General features: G+C 31.3%; 1 non-coding gene across 1 annotated transcript; it reads left to right on the forward strand.

Annotated features, from left to right (window-relative positions):
- The first annotated feature begins 4,993 nt into the window (after positions 1-4,993).
- Positions 4,994-5,096, forward strand: LOC112439675 (U6 spliceosomal RNA). The gene has a single exon (XR_003027925.3). It is a non-coding gene; the product is annotated as a U6 spliceosomal RNA (small nuclear RNA).
- The last annotated feature ends 9,390 nt before the right edge of the window (positions 5,097-14,486 follow it).

Genomic DNA, 14,486 nt, shown 5'->3' on the forward strand with positions numbered 1-14,486 from the left:
AAGTTATAATTTTACATGACTACTTTTTAATATGCATGCATGAATTAACCAATGTCAAGGTAATCCATTTTTTCAATATTCTGCCAAATAACAAAGTTTAACTCCCTTCCTCTCACAACTTCACTACTTTAATTTGATCTTATTGACAACAATCATAATGAATCTCTATCTCTCATTTTTTAAGATGAGCAAATATTTAGATTTACTAATAGGTGTACAGAAACTTTCATTCACCAAAACTTCTTCCATCATGCTTTATTCCAAGTTTGATATCTTTGTTGAATTTAAAATTTAAAATTTTTAAATTTTAAATTTTTTTCATTATCTCAATAATTCAAAGGATTGAACTATCACGTATTGATTAAACTAAAAGTGTTGTATTTCTTTAACTCATAAGTTAAATTTAAATAGTAACTGACTCAACTAGTATTTTTTAGTATCTTCTATATGTCAGGTAGCGATGTAGGTGCTAGGGCTGTAACACTGAACCAAAAGGCAAAACTATATGCAAAGAGCTTATAATCAATTGAGTCATTATAAAATAATAAGATGTTCAATATAGTGTAGGCCTGATTCTTATTAAGAGAAATAATAAAGAAGGGTAGAGAATCCCTGGGCACAAGAGAAGCAATGCCATTTTAAGACAGGATGGTTGAGGGAAACCTACTTGATAACATGGCATATGAGTGAAAACCTGATAATATAAAGGAGTCAGCCATGCAGTGATACAAGTGCACAAAGCACTGCAGAGAGGCTGAATGAGAAGGGGAAAGCTTCTAATCATTGAGGAGGAAGAGGACAGTTCCAAGTTGAGTGTAGTTGAAGTGAAGTGAAGTAAAGTAAAGAGGAGAGAGTAGAAGAACTAATAGAAGTTGAATTCAGAAAGCCATTAGCTTTTGAGACCATGTAGACCCAGTCCAATGCCTAAAGTGTTTGGCTTCTAGAGGAGTAACATGAGAAGCCATTCAATCGTTTTGGAGATTGGAGTGAGGTGATCTGATTGTCATTCTAAGAAACGGTTTTATTTTGCACATTTTTAACATATGGTTAGAGAGGAACATCTAAGGGGATACGAACAGCGGATGTTTGGAGATATAATTCTGTAGCACAGGGAGGAATCAGGGTTGGACCAGTGTTGAAAAAGATTCAGTATGTAGAAAGTTGTTGAAGGACAATAAGGGTATAAGAATACAAAATGTGGGCATTTGAAGATAGGGGAACAGAGGATAATGGACAGGAAACATCAGTGCTCACATGTTGGTAAAGGACGTGGAAGCTGTGAAGGAGTCAGAAAAGAAGTTTATAGGTTTTCCTAATTATTCTCCTATGATTTTCTAAATTCTTTTCATCTCTTCACTCAAGTGTTTTGTTTATTATTATTTGCAGTAATAATTTTATATATTTATGGGAAATGAATGATGTTCTCTTATATGTTTACATGGTGTAATGATTAAATGGAATCGTGTTTTTTTGTTGTTTTATACCATTTCTTCTCTTACACACTCCACACTTTCTCTTCACTTTCTAAACTTCTGGGACAGGTTTTCTCAGCTACATGGTACCTATGAAATTGCAGCTGCCACACTCCTCAATTACTGCTAATGGCTCCATGTGCTAGCTCTCACTCCACACCTTATTTCAAACTTTTATTATAAGGGTTTTTAATAGCATTGGCCATTTTACAACTCACTCCTATATAGATTATCTTCTCCTTTTGTTCTAGAGCATTACCTTTTAGGTGGTTTACCACAAAGGCATAAATACCAATTTTCTTCATAGTTCTTCTTTCTTTGCCCATTTATAAAATTATATTTTATGCACTGATATAAACTACATAAACAACAAATGCTCAATTTTTCAAGCTGAAAACTGGGGGATTTTCTAAATTTCCTTGTTTTTCATTTCCTACATTTAGTCCATACCTACTTTTTTTCATTCTGCCTTGGAAATAATTCTCATATCCTTTGTGTTTCTCTTTCTTCACCTTAGCACACATCTATCTGTTCAGGGTAAAATTTCCCATAGCTTGTATTATGGGCCACTAATTATTTGATTCTTAATAAAATGTTATATAAAATGATTTCTCTTTTTAAAAAAAGGAAGAAAAAGAAAATAAAGATTGGGAAGTGCATTAAACAAACAGATACATTTGTTAATTGTAGGATACTTTTAGACTACTTTTAGAATACTTTGTGAATTGCCAAGAGCCCCATAAAGTATGAAGTATTTTATAGAATCTCTTTCTTGTTGAGAATCTCACAGGAAAATTATTCTGCTCAGAGCACACTGTGAAACTCTGAATTCCAGAATTTGTTGCAATAGCCTCAGATTTGCTCTCCTTTCAGACTGGCTTCCCCAAAACTTTCTAAGGTTTTAGACTAATTTATAAATCTGATTATTTACTCCTTGTGTTTTAAGCCACTCAAATGGCTCTTTATTGCTTATTTAGGATAAAATCTAAAATCTTGTGTGATCCAGACTTTGTCTAGTGTTCTAATTTCATTCCACTACTCTCTGTTAAGCACACTGACCTTCAACCATATTGAACTATTTGAAATTCCTGAACTCATTCTGTTTTTTTCACATCTCCGTAACATTCATATATTTTTTTTTACCTTCTTATAAAACAGCTTTGTCCCTCCTTTCCTGTTGGCTAAGTTCCATTAATTGCTGCGTATCTATTGTTTCTTGGGAATATGTTCTACTTTCCTCCTCGCAACTCGAAAATATTTTGTGCTTTTCTGTTGTACTCATAACTCCCAAGCATACACCGTCCATTATACTCACATAAAAACTCTTTTAGTAGAGCCTCGTAATATTTTGTTAATGTGTCTTTTTCTTCAATGAAAGTAATTTCATAAGACAAAACCTGGTATTCATGTGGAAGGAATGGAGTCAATAAAAAATGTATATACACACACACACACACACGTATATATACACACATATATATCTATATATAATTTGTTGACCGGGCGTGGTGGCTCGTGTTTGTAACCCCAGCACTTTGGGAGGCTGAGGCGGCCAGATCACCTGAGGTCAGGAGTTCGAGACCAGAATGACCAACATGGCAAAACCCCATCTCTACTAAAAATACAAAAAAAAGATTACCCGGGCTTGGTGGCACGTGCCTGTAGTCCCAGCTGCTTGAGAAGCTGATGCATGAGAATCTCTTGAACCCGGGCAGCAGAGATTGCAGTGAGCCACGATTGAGCCACTGCATTCCAGCCTGGGTGACACAGCAAGACTCCGTCTCAATTTTAAAAATATAATATATATAGAGAGAGTATATATTTTTAATTGAGACAGTCTTGCTTAATATATATATATAATATACATATATTAATATATAGTATATATAATAGATATTATATATACAACAGCTTTTTCCCTCCATATAATATACATTATATATAATACATTATATATAACAACAGCTTTGTCTCTCCATATAATATATGTATATTCTGTCTGCCATGAATTTAGAAACGGTTTTTATATTATGAGTCATTGCTCCTGTTAGTATTTTAGTGGGCACTTTTCAATTCTGATCTCTTTTCCTTTGGTTAAATCACACTTGGAATAATGTAGTTAGAAATATAGTGCATCAATTTGCTCCATTTCTGTTTGCAGGTACTTTGCACTAAATAGTTATTTGCTAATATTAATGTGTGGTATTACTGGATTCTTCTTCCTCATATGTACTATTATTAATATTAGGAAGCATCTGTAATGATCCAGGATTTAATTTCAATAAAATTTGACATACTTACTTTTTAATATAATTATATTATATATGATATTATATGTCACACTTATCTTGCAGATGGTGAATGTTAAATAATGTCGATCTAACAAGCTGTTTAACTGGTTATATTTTACTTTATTTGAAGTACTATAAGTGAAAATCATTTTATAATGTTTATGTTTTATTTTGTAATGAAAATAGAAATAAAAATGTGAATATGACAATGAAACATCTGTATAAAATACTTATTGTGGAGAATATAATTTGGCAAGCGAGGTTTAAGTGTCTAAATTTTTATCCATATGCATTTCTTTAAGGAAACTCAATTTCCAGGCAGGCGGCTGTACTACATGATTGTATAACTTGCCTAATCTAATATGACATATGAATGTATTCATTCTAAAACAACTTCATTGCGTGTATCATTGGCTACCAGTCATTTTTAAATGTTCCCCAATAATGGTGTGATAGAAATTCTGTTAACTAGCGTGCGTTAGATTGAATGCATTTACGTCCTGAAGACTTCTAGCTGGTTTAATAATGCAGGTTAAAATGTTACACTAATACATGTATAATACCAATACATCTTCAACATCATAGTGTCTTGTACCTTTAACAAAACTGGCTGAGATGTATTCTAAAGAAAAAAAATTAAACAGAGTTTGATTAGAAAATGTATGAATTTAATAGGTCAGAATGTTGGAAATATACATATTCCTGTCTTTAGAAGAAAAATAGATCTATCTGATCTAATCTATCATCTATCTACATTTCTTCATATTATTTTCACATTATTTTAATGAACTGAAATGATTTTTAAACTAATTGAATAATTGTTAATCAGACTTTATCAAATATTTAAATAATTTAGAAATATAAAATAAAATCAATTTTAAAAGTTGTATGTCTTAAATATTGTAAGTATTATCTAAATCTTAGATATAACTTTATATTAAGAACTGAAAAGAAATACCTGGAAGTTATCTTAGTATGATTTTTTACCACAAAATTTTTTGCGGTGGTAAGATTTGACCAATCCATTAAAATAAAATGGCTATTGTAAAATGAGTAGATAAACTGTGGTACACATTTTTGATGGAATAATTAATAGATAAAACACCACAAATGTAATCTTAAATGTATCCCTCTAAGTGAAGGATGGTAATCCTAAAAGACTAAGTATTTTATAAATCTACTTATAGGACATTTTTGAAAAGGAAAAAATACAGGTTTAAAAGCTGGTCAGTGTTGCTTTGGCAGCTCATATACTGAAATTAGAATAACACGGAGATTAGCATGGCCTCTGCTCAAGAACAACATGTAAATTCATGAAGCATTCCATTTTTTTGTTTGCTTTTTGTTTTGAGACAGAGTCTTGCTCTGTCTCCCAGGCTGGAGTGCAGTGGCGCAATCTCCGCCCCCTGCAACCTCCGCCTCCCAGGCTCAAGAGATTCTGCTGCCTCAGTCTCCCGAGGCGCCCACCACCATGCCCAGCTAATTTTTGTATTTTGAGTAGAGACAGGGTTTTACCATGTTGATCAGGCTGGTCTCGAACTCCTGACCTCAGGTGATCCACACGCCTCGGCGTCCCAAAGTAATTCTGAGATTACAAGCACTGCGCCCGGCCGGTGTTCCATATTTTAAGGAAAAAAAAAAAAAAAAGGAACAACAGCACATCCGATCAGTGATTTTCAGAAGTTGATGGTGATTACAAAAGGCCATCTCTAGAGAACTGGGAGATTGATATTACTGTTCTTAATCTTCATTATGATGCTCTTTACATGATTGCATCCATGTGTCTAAACTCATAAAACTTCTCATCAAAGAGGGTAAGATTTATTACCTATACATTTTTAAAAATCAAATTAAAATATACCACTGTTTCTATAAATAAACTATTTAAGTTACTTTCCTCTAAAATGATGCTCAGCATGTACTTCTTCAAATTTTCTTTATGATACAATTTCTATGTCAATTTTATAGGGTCTTTTTTATCTACATATTTTCCCTGTCAATTTTATAGGGTCTTTTTTATCTACACATTTTCCCTGTCACACATATTGAAAAATTTAAATCCATAATCTCAATCATATGCTTAATGTACCCAAATTATTTTCATAAGAAAAAAATAGAATTTGGAGGAAATAATTTTTCTTTTATCATCGGTTAGTATGAAGAGTCAGCATTTGCTACTTTAAATATCTAGTCACATAAAAGTGTCATGTGGTTCAAACACAGATTTGTTTCAATGATGAATACATTGATTTTTATCATATTTTAAATTCTTCTAATTATTTCATATTTTTCCACCTTCAGTAAATCTACTACAGTGTCTTTTCTAAGGACAAGAATTCTTGCATTTTTTATTTATACGTCCAATTCTTCTATTAAATATGTCCCCCATTTATATATATTTATATATTTTTTTCTTTTAATATTAATCTTCACTAAGCAATCTGCCTCTAATTATATTAATGATTTGCTGCAAAAGTGTTGTGTAGATTGTGGGTTATTAAAAATTTGAGTAGTTAAAGAGAGTTATTTTACTGGTTAGCTCTAGTGAGCTTGTTAGTCATTGTGAAGCACTATGGCTACGCCATTTATTATTTATTTTTTCAACATGCATTTAAATAAATCTACTACATACCAGGCATAGTTCCATATGATGAGAGTATGGACTAATGACATAACCTCCTCTCAAGAACCCAAGTAAGAAGAATAAAAAGGAACAATTACCTCATAATATAACTACACATATATGAGGGAACACATGGAAGGGAAAGATGACCTTGGCTTCAGGATATAAGAAGAATTTTAGAGGTGTGGCAATTAATTTGGGTTATGAAGGAAGGGTATGTATTTGCTATGATAACATAGAATTGGTAAGGCCATGGCAGCAGATGGAAGAGGACAGGCAAAAGATATGTGGGCCAGAGGGATAAGTCAGGGCCAGCTATGGAAAAGTAAAATGTATCCAGTTTCAAATACTTTACATATTCTACACTAAAAGAAAACATGATTACATTTGTAATTTAGAAGGCACTAGTAAATCGAGCAATAGTTTGAATGTTGGTTCAGAGGGAGATGAAAATTATTTTTATTGTTATAACAATATTACACATTTTTATCTTGAGTTCTCATTGTCCAAGGCATGAAGTGGGTCACGGTCCATTTAATAGTAAAAGAAATGTAAATTTATTATTTCTAATTTGTTTATAAATATATTTAGATAATAAAAATAGCCTTGATGCTTGTCTGGTTCATGTGCTTATTTCCTTCTTGATTACAGAATAAACATGACCGAGATCATGTTTGTCTAGGCTTTTTAAAGAAACAATAATACAAACATTTCCAAATAGTTACCTTTTCTCCGGATAAATATTCCCTTAAACTTTTGCTTACAAAAGTTTACAAAAAAAAGGGGGTTACAAAGCAAATCAAACATAATTCTTTCCCCACAAATATTGAAAATCTAGTTGAGAGGAGTTCTTAGAATAAACACAAGAAAAGACAAAGCCATATTTATGTCATAAAATAGAGAATAGAGATATATAATTGATGAGAGATATCATTAAAATCAGAATATAAAGTCATACTTTATTAAAATCACAAAGCTAATAAATAATTTGAAATATTTCTATTATATTTAAAAGCATCACATTTTTTGGTTGCTCTGATGAATATGGCCCCCCGTATAATACACACACATCACTATTCATCTTACTAAAACATTTACTTGACCTTCTAAATAATATTTCTCTACATGTTATGATACCAAAGAGAAACAATGGAATGGAATGCAACGTTTGGCTATTTTGAAAATTTGTATACATTAACTTCTTAATTTGGGAAGGGATAAACAATTGTCCTTATTAAATATATCAAAATTGATCCTCAGAAAATATATGAGATAGATATTATTTCCATTTTACAAAAGAACACAATGAAATTAATAGATTATTGCTAAATGTCTGGCATGAAATTGAAAATGAATTTGATTCAAGTCTAATGATTTCAAATTTAATGTGGATACTTAAGTACTATAATACTATAGAAATTAAACTCATGAAATGAGCTTGTGTGATTTTTTTTAAGAAAACCTTCAAAAGTACCTGAAAAAGCACTGCTTGATAGTTCAAAAGATATTCATTGATAATCAGTGGTTACCCATGAAGGCACCCTCTCCATACCCTAATTTATTTATGTATAAATAATAGAAAATACTCACTTCATCGTTTTAAGTGATGATTCAATGTGTTAATATTTGTCAAAATTATTAAACACTGCCTAGCACGTAGAACATGCTATACAAATGTTAGCTGTTATTGTTGTCTTTTATAATGTTGGTATTATTTTAATATATACTTTTCAGATGTTGACGTGAATCTATTTAAGAGATACACAACAGAAAATATATTGATAGGGCATCCTAACAGATAAATTTCCAGCAGTTTCAGCTTCTTTGTCCATGTTACTTATTTCAAGACCTGAACCCTTCCTTCTTATCCTTCTGCTCTTTAAGTTTTCTTCCTCCTCCTCCTAGACTTTCTACTTTTCCTCCCTATAGTCCTCTTTTTCTAGAACTTCAAGTGGACCTATTTCTGGGAATGGAGTTGAAGTTTCAGGCATTGTGTTTGAATGCCTTTATTTGATGTGCCCTCAAAGGTTGAGTCTTTTTTATAAGGATCCTCAAGAACATAGTGCAAGCCCCACAATCATCAAACCTAACTATGATGCATGAGTAGGAAGCTCACGGTTAGGGACAACAACCCCACAGAGTTCCGAGTAGGTTTCCGGATAACTTGCTGGTGTAAACAGTGGTGGATAATAGTTTCTCCTCTTAGAGCTTTGATTCTATTTGTAATTAATAGAAAATAGCATTTGAATAAAACATTTCAGTACATATCAAAAAAATCAACTTCAGATTCTTAACAATAATTGATCATTTTGTCAGTAAATATTTGAAATCTAGTATCCATTACTCGTCATGCAATATTCTCCAAAATAATTTATCTTTATTAGATAGAGGTTCATGTCTTCATCTTTGGTTGGTACATCTTGTTCATCCCATGAAATTTCTGAATCTCAGTACAACGTTACACTTGATTCAGCAACTTGGAATATAAAATAAGTTAAAAAATGGATTAAGCTCTCAAATTATGTGTGATTCAATACATATTACATAATAATATTTGACATGAAGCCCAAGGTTTTTACAATATCTTTATTTCTAAACACATGAACATTTGGTTTGGAACTGAGAAGTCTGTTAATTAATTTTGAATTATTCCATCTACTTTTCTCAGTATCACTGACAAGAAAGTAGAAAGCACATCAGCTATTAATAATCACAAAAACAGCAATAGTCCTTTTTAACCACATTCCAACTGTTACCACTATTTAAATTTACAAATTACTTTTCTACATTTATCTAAATCCTTCTACAACGTTGCTTTCTTAGAATGTACTATAATTCCTGAAGATTATTTCTTTTCTATTTCAAAAATACGGCATTTGTCTTCCTGTTTTTTAAATGAATGTAGGTAGTTTCCTCTAATATCTAGTAAAAATTCAGTCTGTTTTTTCCTTCTTGCCTTTATTCTCTTATTTTTCCAATTTCTTCTATCTATTACCATCACTTTTCTCCTTGGGCAGTTTGGAATCTTAGCCTAGAAAACATGCTTATTTCTCTGTTGTTTTTCCTTCTGCTCCCTGCTGATATATTTAAACATGTTACATCTATATTCATAACTTCATATTTAAATTTCTGAAATAATGCCCTAATTGGTCTGCTCCTCTCCCTGCCACCATTATTCTGACAAACCTTCATTTCTAATCCAACACACAGCCAGTAAAATACTAACATGCTTATGTCACATTTTCACTTCCTTACATTACTACCCTTAGTAAGTCTCCACCTCACTGAGGGTAAGACAAAACCCACACAATATTATGGGTAGTTTTGAAAGGGAATCGTATTACTTTCAAAGGCTGTTTTATGTTTTTTCCCTAATATTTGGGAAATTTTATACACTTACTAGGTGGAACCACAACTGTAAGGTTTCTCTTTTATAAAGAAGAATACCACCAAGTAAAAATTGCCCAGTATCCTACCATTCTTGAATATCCATCTAGATTATCAGGTAAATCAAACAAAACAGAACAAAACAGAAACAACAAAACCATTTATAAAAACAGAGCCTAGAATCTGTGTTTTTAAAATATAAAAATCCAGTATTTTAAAGTTTTTATGTACTCTTTATTTTCCTATGACCATATAATCAAAAAATATACTGTATTTCACTTCTATGACATTATCTAAAGTTATTAACCATTGAAGCAATCCATAAAACACATATGACAGAGACTTTGTGACATTTGAGTTGTCAGTTTAACACAATCCACATTAGTAATTTTCACATGCAAGTATGCAACAGTGGAGATTTGAAACAACTTTTAACAGACTTAAAAATAGGATAACCACATAATATATCACTTAAATGGGGACATTCTTGATCGTGAAATATGGTATTAAATCAATTAGTACCTAATATTTTTGAAATGCTTCTTTCTTGCTTGATTTATTGATTAATACTGTTGGAACTACAAAGTAGTTATTTTCAAAATATTGTTGCCTAAAAATAGTATACATTTGTAGGTTTAAGAAAAATAACATTATTGACTGAATATGTTTTTTATAAGAGAATTTCTGCTTTCCATGCATAATGGAGTAATTTAATTAATGTGAAAATTACCTTTTTACTTCTACTGGAAAGAACTTGAAAATCAACAAATACATGAAACAAATGCTTCCAGACATCAGACAACAGAGAGTGCCAGAAGATGAACCTTAAAAAAAGAAAAACAGATGAGGTGAGCCCTGTGGTCACCTGACTTTGAGCCTGGAGACGCTTTAGACCCTGGTAAGGAGTGAGAAACCCATTGAGAGCAAAGAGGTGTTGCTTAGTTAGGGAGGCAGAGGTTAGAGTTTGATAACTCAGAGATATTTGGAATTTGTGAAGCAGAGTACATAAACAGAGGGAACTCAACAAAGAAAGAACTGTAGAAAACTGCACAGAATTTCATATTATTCTGTTCCTGGGTATTAAGATATGTATGAGTAGCATGCAAATCTGTGAGTCCAGGCAGAGAATGACTCAGAAGCTCTTAGTGTTTCCAAAGCTTTTAAAGGTCTCTAATATTTTCAAATTCTAACCAGCTGGACTAGGGAGTTCTCAGCGAATAACTGGGGTATTCAAAAGAGATTCAAGAAGGTAATGTTTTAATAGTAAAAATAAAGTAGCCCTAGAATAGAAGCTACTATATTAAAAGCCCTATATTAAAAGCTAGTATAAACATGTTCTAGCAAACCTTAAGCACTTGCCTCAAATGGTTCAAGGTGACCCTAAGAAAAATTACCAGTAAGGACAAAGTTCAGCACTCTTTAAAATGGCAACAACATACAACACATGGCATAAATAATAAAACAAAGCAAAATGTCCTTTAATCAAACCAACAGACATGCCAACGAATAAAAATATGAGATCTATAACTAGAAAAAAATTGTTGTAAGATCCAGAAATGTCAAAGATGAAGAATTTACAAACAAGAACATTAAAGTAGCTTTTATAATCATGCTCAAATATTTTTTAGAAGCATAGGCATAATGAGTATGAAATGAAGGATACATACAACAAACAAATACAACTTATTGAAATGCAAAATACATTGTCTAATGTACAAAATTTGCTAGATAAGATCAAAGAAGACTAGATACTGTAGAAAGAAAGCAAAATCATTGAATTTGAGGACAGAAATAGAAACTGTCCAAATGGAATCACGGGAAAAGAAGCAAATAAGAAATGAGTTTCAGAGAGCCAAACATCACAAGTAGTTCTGCTACATGCAACCAGATGCTTAGAGGAGTCCGGGATAATAAAAACACGTTTGAAAACCTAATGGCCAAAATTTTCAATTTTATGAAAACAATAAATTTGAAGTTCAAGACAGTCAAAAATTCTAAACTGTCAATAAAACAACAAAATCCACGATATAAAATGTCACAATTAAATCACTGAAAACAGCAAAAGAGAAAATACTAAAAGCAGACAACAATGATACATTTTGTAAAGAATAACAAAAGATAAAAATTATTCCAGATTTCTCCTCAGAAACCATATTAGCCTTTGGTGGGACAATTACAGAGATCTAGGTGGCTGTAGAAAATGTGAACTAATTTGGTTGCCTATATCAGTCAACTCAACCTCATTGGCCTTTAAGGAACACTTTAATTAAACAACACAATGCATTTTTTTTGAGTCAACATGAACCCACTTACCAATATTAATCATATTTTTGCCATTAAAACACATATTTTTAAGTTTAAAATAACTGAAATCATACAGAATATGTTCTTTGACCACAGCAGCATTATCAGAAATTACTAACATTAAGATATTTGGAAAATTTTCTAACTCTTAGAAAACAAATACAACTATGAGTAATTCTCAGGTTAAAAAGATTTTATAACTGAAAATAGGAAATATCCTTAATTGAATGAAATTAAAAATGTTAATAAATACAAAATATATCAAAATTTGAGTGATTCACCTTGTGTAATGTCTGGAAGTAAACTTGTATTTTTAAATGCTTAGAGTAGCAAAGAAGTTCTAAATCAATGGTCTAAGTTTCCATCTTAAAAACAAGAAAAAGAATAACCAACCCACAGTGTTGTGGAACAAAGACAAAATTGGAGGCGAATGTAAGAATAAACACATAATAAAAAGGTAAAGTTAATTTTATTTAATGTAATTTAAAAAATAAAACCAATGGTTAATGAGTCCTTAAAGACAAAGAATTAATACTTTTTCTAAGCCAATCGAGATATAAAAGACATGTGTCATCAATAACAATAATAAAGGTTCTTCACTACAGAGACTACAGAAATTAAAATGATAATGAATAATACTATAAGAAGTTTATGCAAATAAATTCAAAAATTAGATACATGTGTAAATTCTTTGAAAGAAAGGTTAGCAAAATTGATTCTAGAAGAAATATAGAATAAGAATAGCTCTATACGAATTAAAGAAATTGAATTGTCTTCCAAAAACCTTCCTACACAAAGTATTAATTTTCAAAATGTCTTCTAATATTTTTATTTCTTGAGTAAATACTTACTTTAAGTAGACACAAGCATGTAACTACCTTATATGTCTTCTTATATATTGGATCCAAGCATTTTTTCCTGATATACATCATATCTTAATAGATATTGCTATACATTTAGTTTTTATTTTATTAAATATAGCACATTACATTGAAATTTTAAAAATTACGTGTGCCCATGTGTTTTATTTTCTATGACATACTTTCATTATAAAAGAGTTACAATTTTTAAGTCAAAATTGGAACGATGGTTCTGATAAATTCGCATACCACTGCTGTTTATTATTGAGCTTCTGCCTTTTCTCCATGGCTCATTTTATTTTCCAAAATCATTGAGGACTGTCTACATGTGTGAGGCTGCTTTTGTAGAAGTTACTTTAGACTAGTACACCTTCTGTCATAAATGCAGTCCATCTTAATCTCTCTTTCTCTCCCAGACTCTCAATCAATCTGTTTATCTTGCTTGTACCCATTTTTCATTTATAATTCAATGCAAGTCTCATCTCTTGGTATATTCTTTAACACCAACTGAAAATTTGATTTAGATGGTCTCTGATATATTTTTATTGCTTCCACAAATACTTTAACTGTGAGCTTGGCAAATTATGCTGAAATATTTGATTGACCTTTCCACCTCTTTGTTATATTATAATTACTTTTGGAATGTGGAAATATATTATTTTGTTTTTCCAACTTTATGGCTGATTACAGTGCTCCCTACAAGACATTTGAGAAATGTAAACCGAGTTACATGGAAATAAACTAAATGGATAAATATTCTCTATCAACATTTATGACACGGCTGTTATTACTACAGCATTCTTCAAAATATGCTGAAGTTTTTGAGGGTACAGTCAAGGAAGAAACTATTCTAGCCCTTTCTTACTGCATCATTGCTCTGCAAGGGATTGGCCCTGTAATCCCATTGGATTTTTAGTTACAATGTTCACTTTTGAGACATTGTATTAAAATTTGTGTGATTCAGCTGAAGTAATGTCTGGAAGTAAACTTATATTTTTAAATACAGTAGCAAAGAAGTTCTAAATCAATGGTCTAAGATTTCATCTTAAAAAAATAATGAATTTTTAGTTACAATGCTCAGTTTTTATTTAAGGCTTGGCAAATGTCATTCTTACCTCATTTGCCTTATCTGTTATACTTTACAGTCTCCTCAAAAATTGTATTTTTGTTTTTTGAGCAAACTCACTTAGCTACTCACTCTTGATCACGTGGTCCCCAAATTTTAATGATTCAGCTTACAAAATTTTCTTTAACATGGTACATAACACACATTTAGTAGAAACCATACTTCAAGTACCGATACAAACATTATGTGTTTCATTTTCATAAATTATGTGAGATATTCAACACTATATTAAAAAATGGGCTTTGTTTTAAGTGACTTTGACCAACTGTAGGCTATGTAATTATTTCAGCACATTAAAGTTAGGCTAAACTAAGCTATGATGTTCCCTAAGTTGGGTGTATTAAATGCATTTTTGACTTTCAGTATTTTGAACTTATGATAGGTTTATTGTATGTGACCTCAGAAATAAATCCAGGAACATCT

This window comes from Pan paniscus, chromosome 3, assembly GCF_029289425.2.
Source record: "Pan paniscus chromosome 3, NHGRI_mPanPan1-v2.0_pri, whole genome shotgun sequence".
In the NCBI taxonomy this organism is placed as follows: Eukaryota; Metazoa; Chordata; class Mammalia; order Primates; family Hominidae; genus Pan; species Pan paniscus.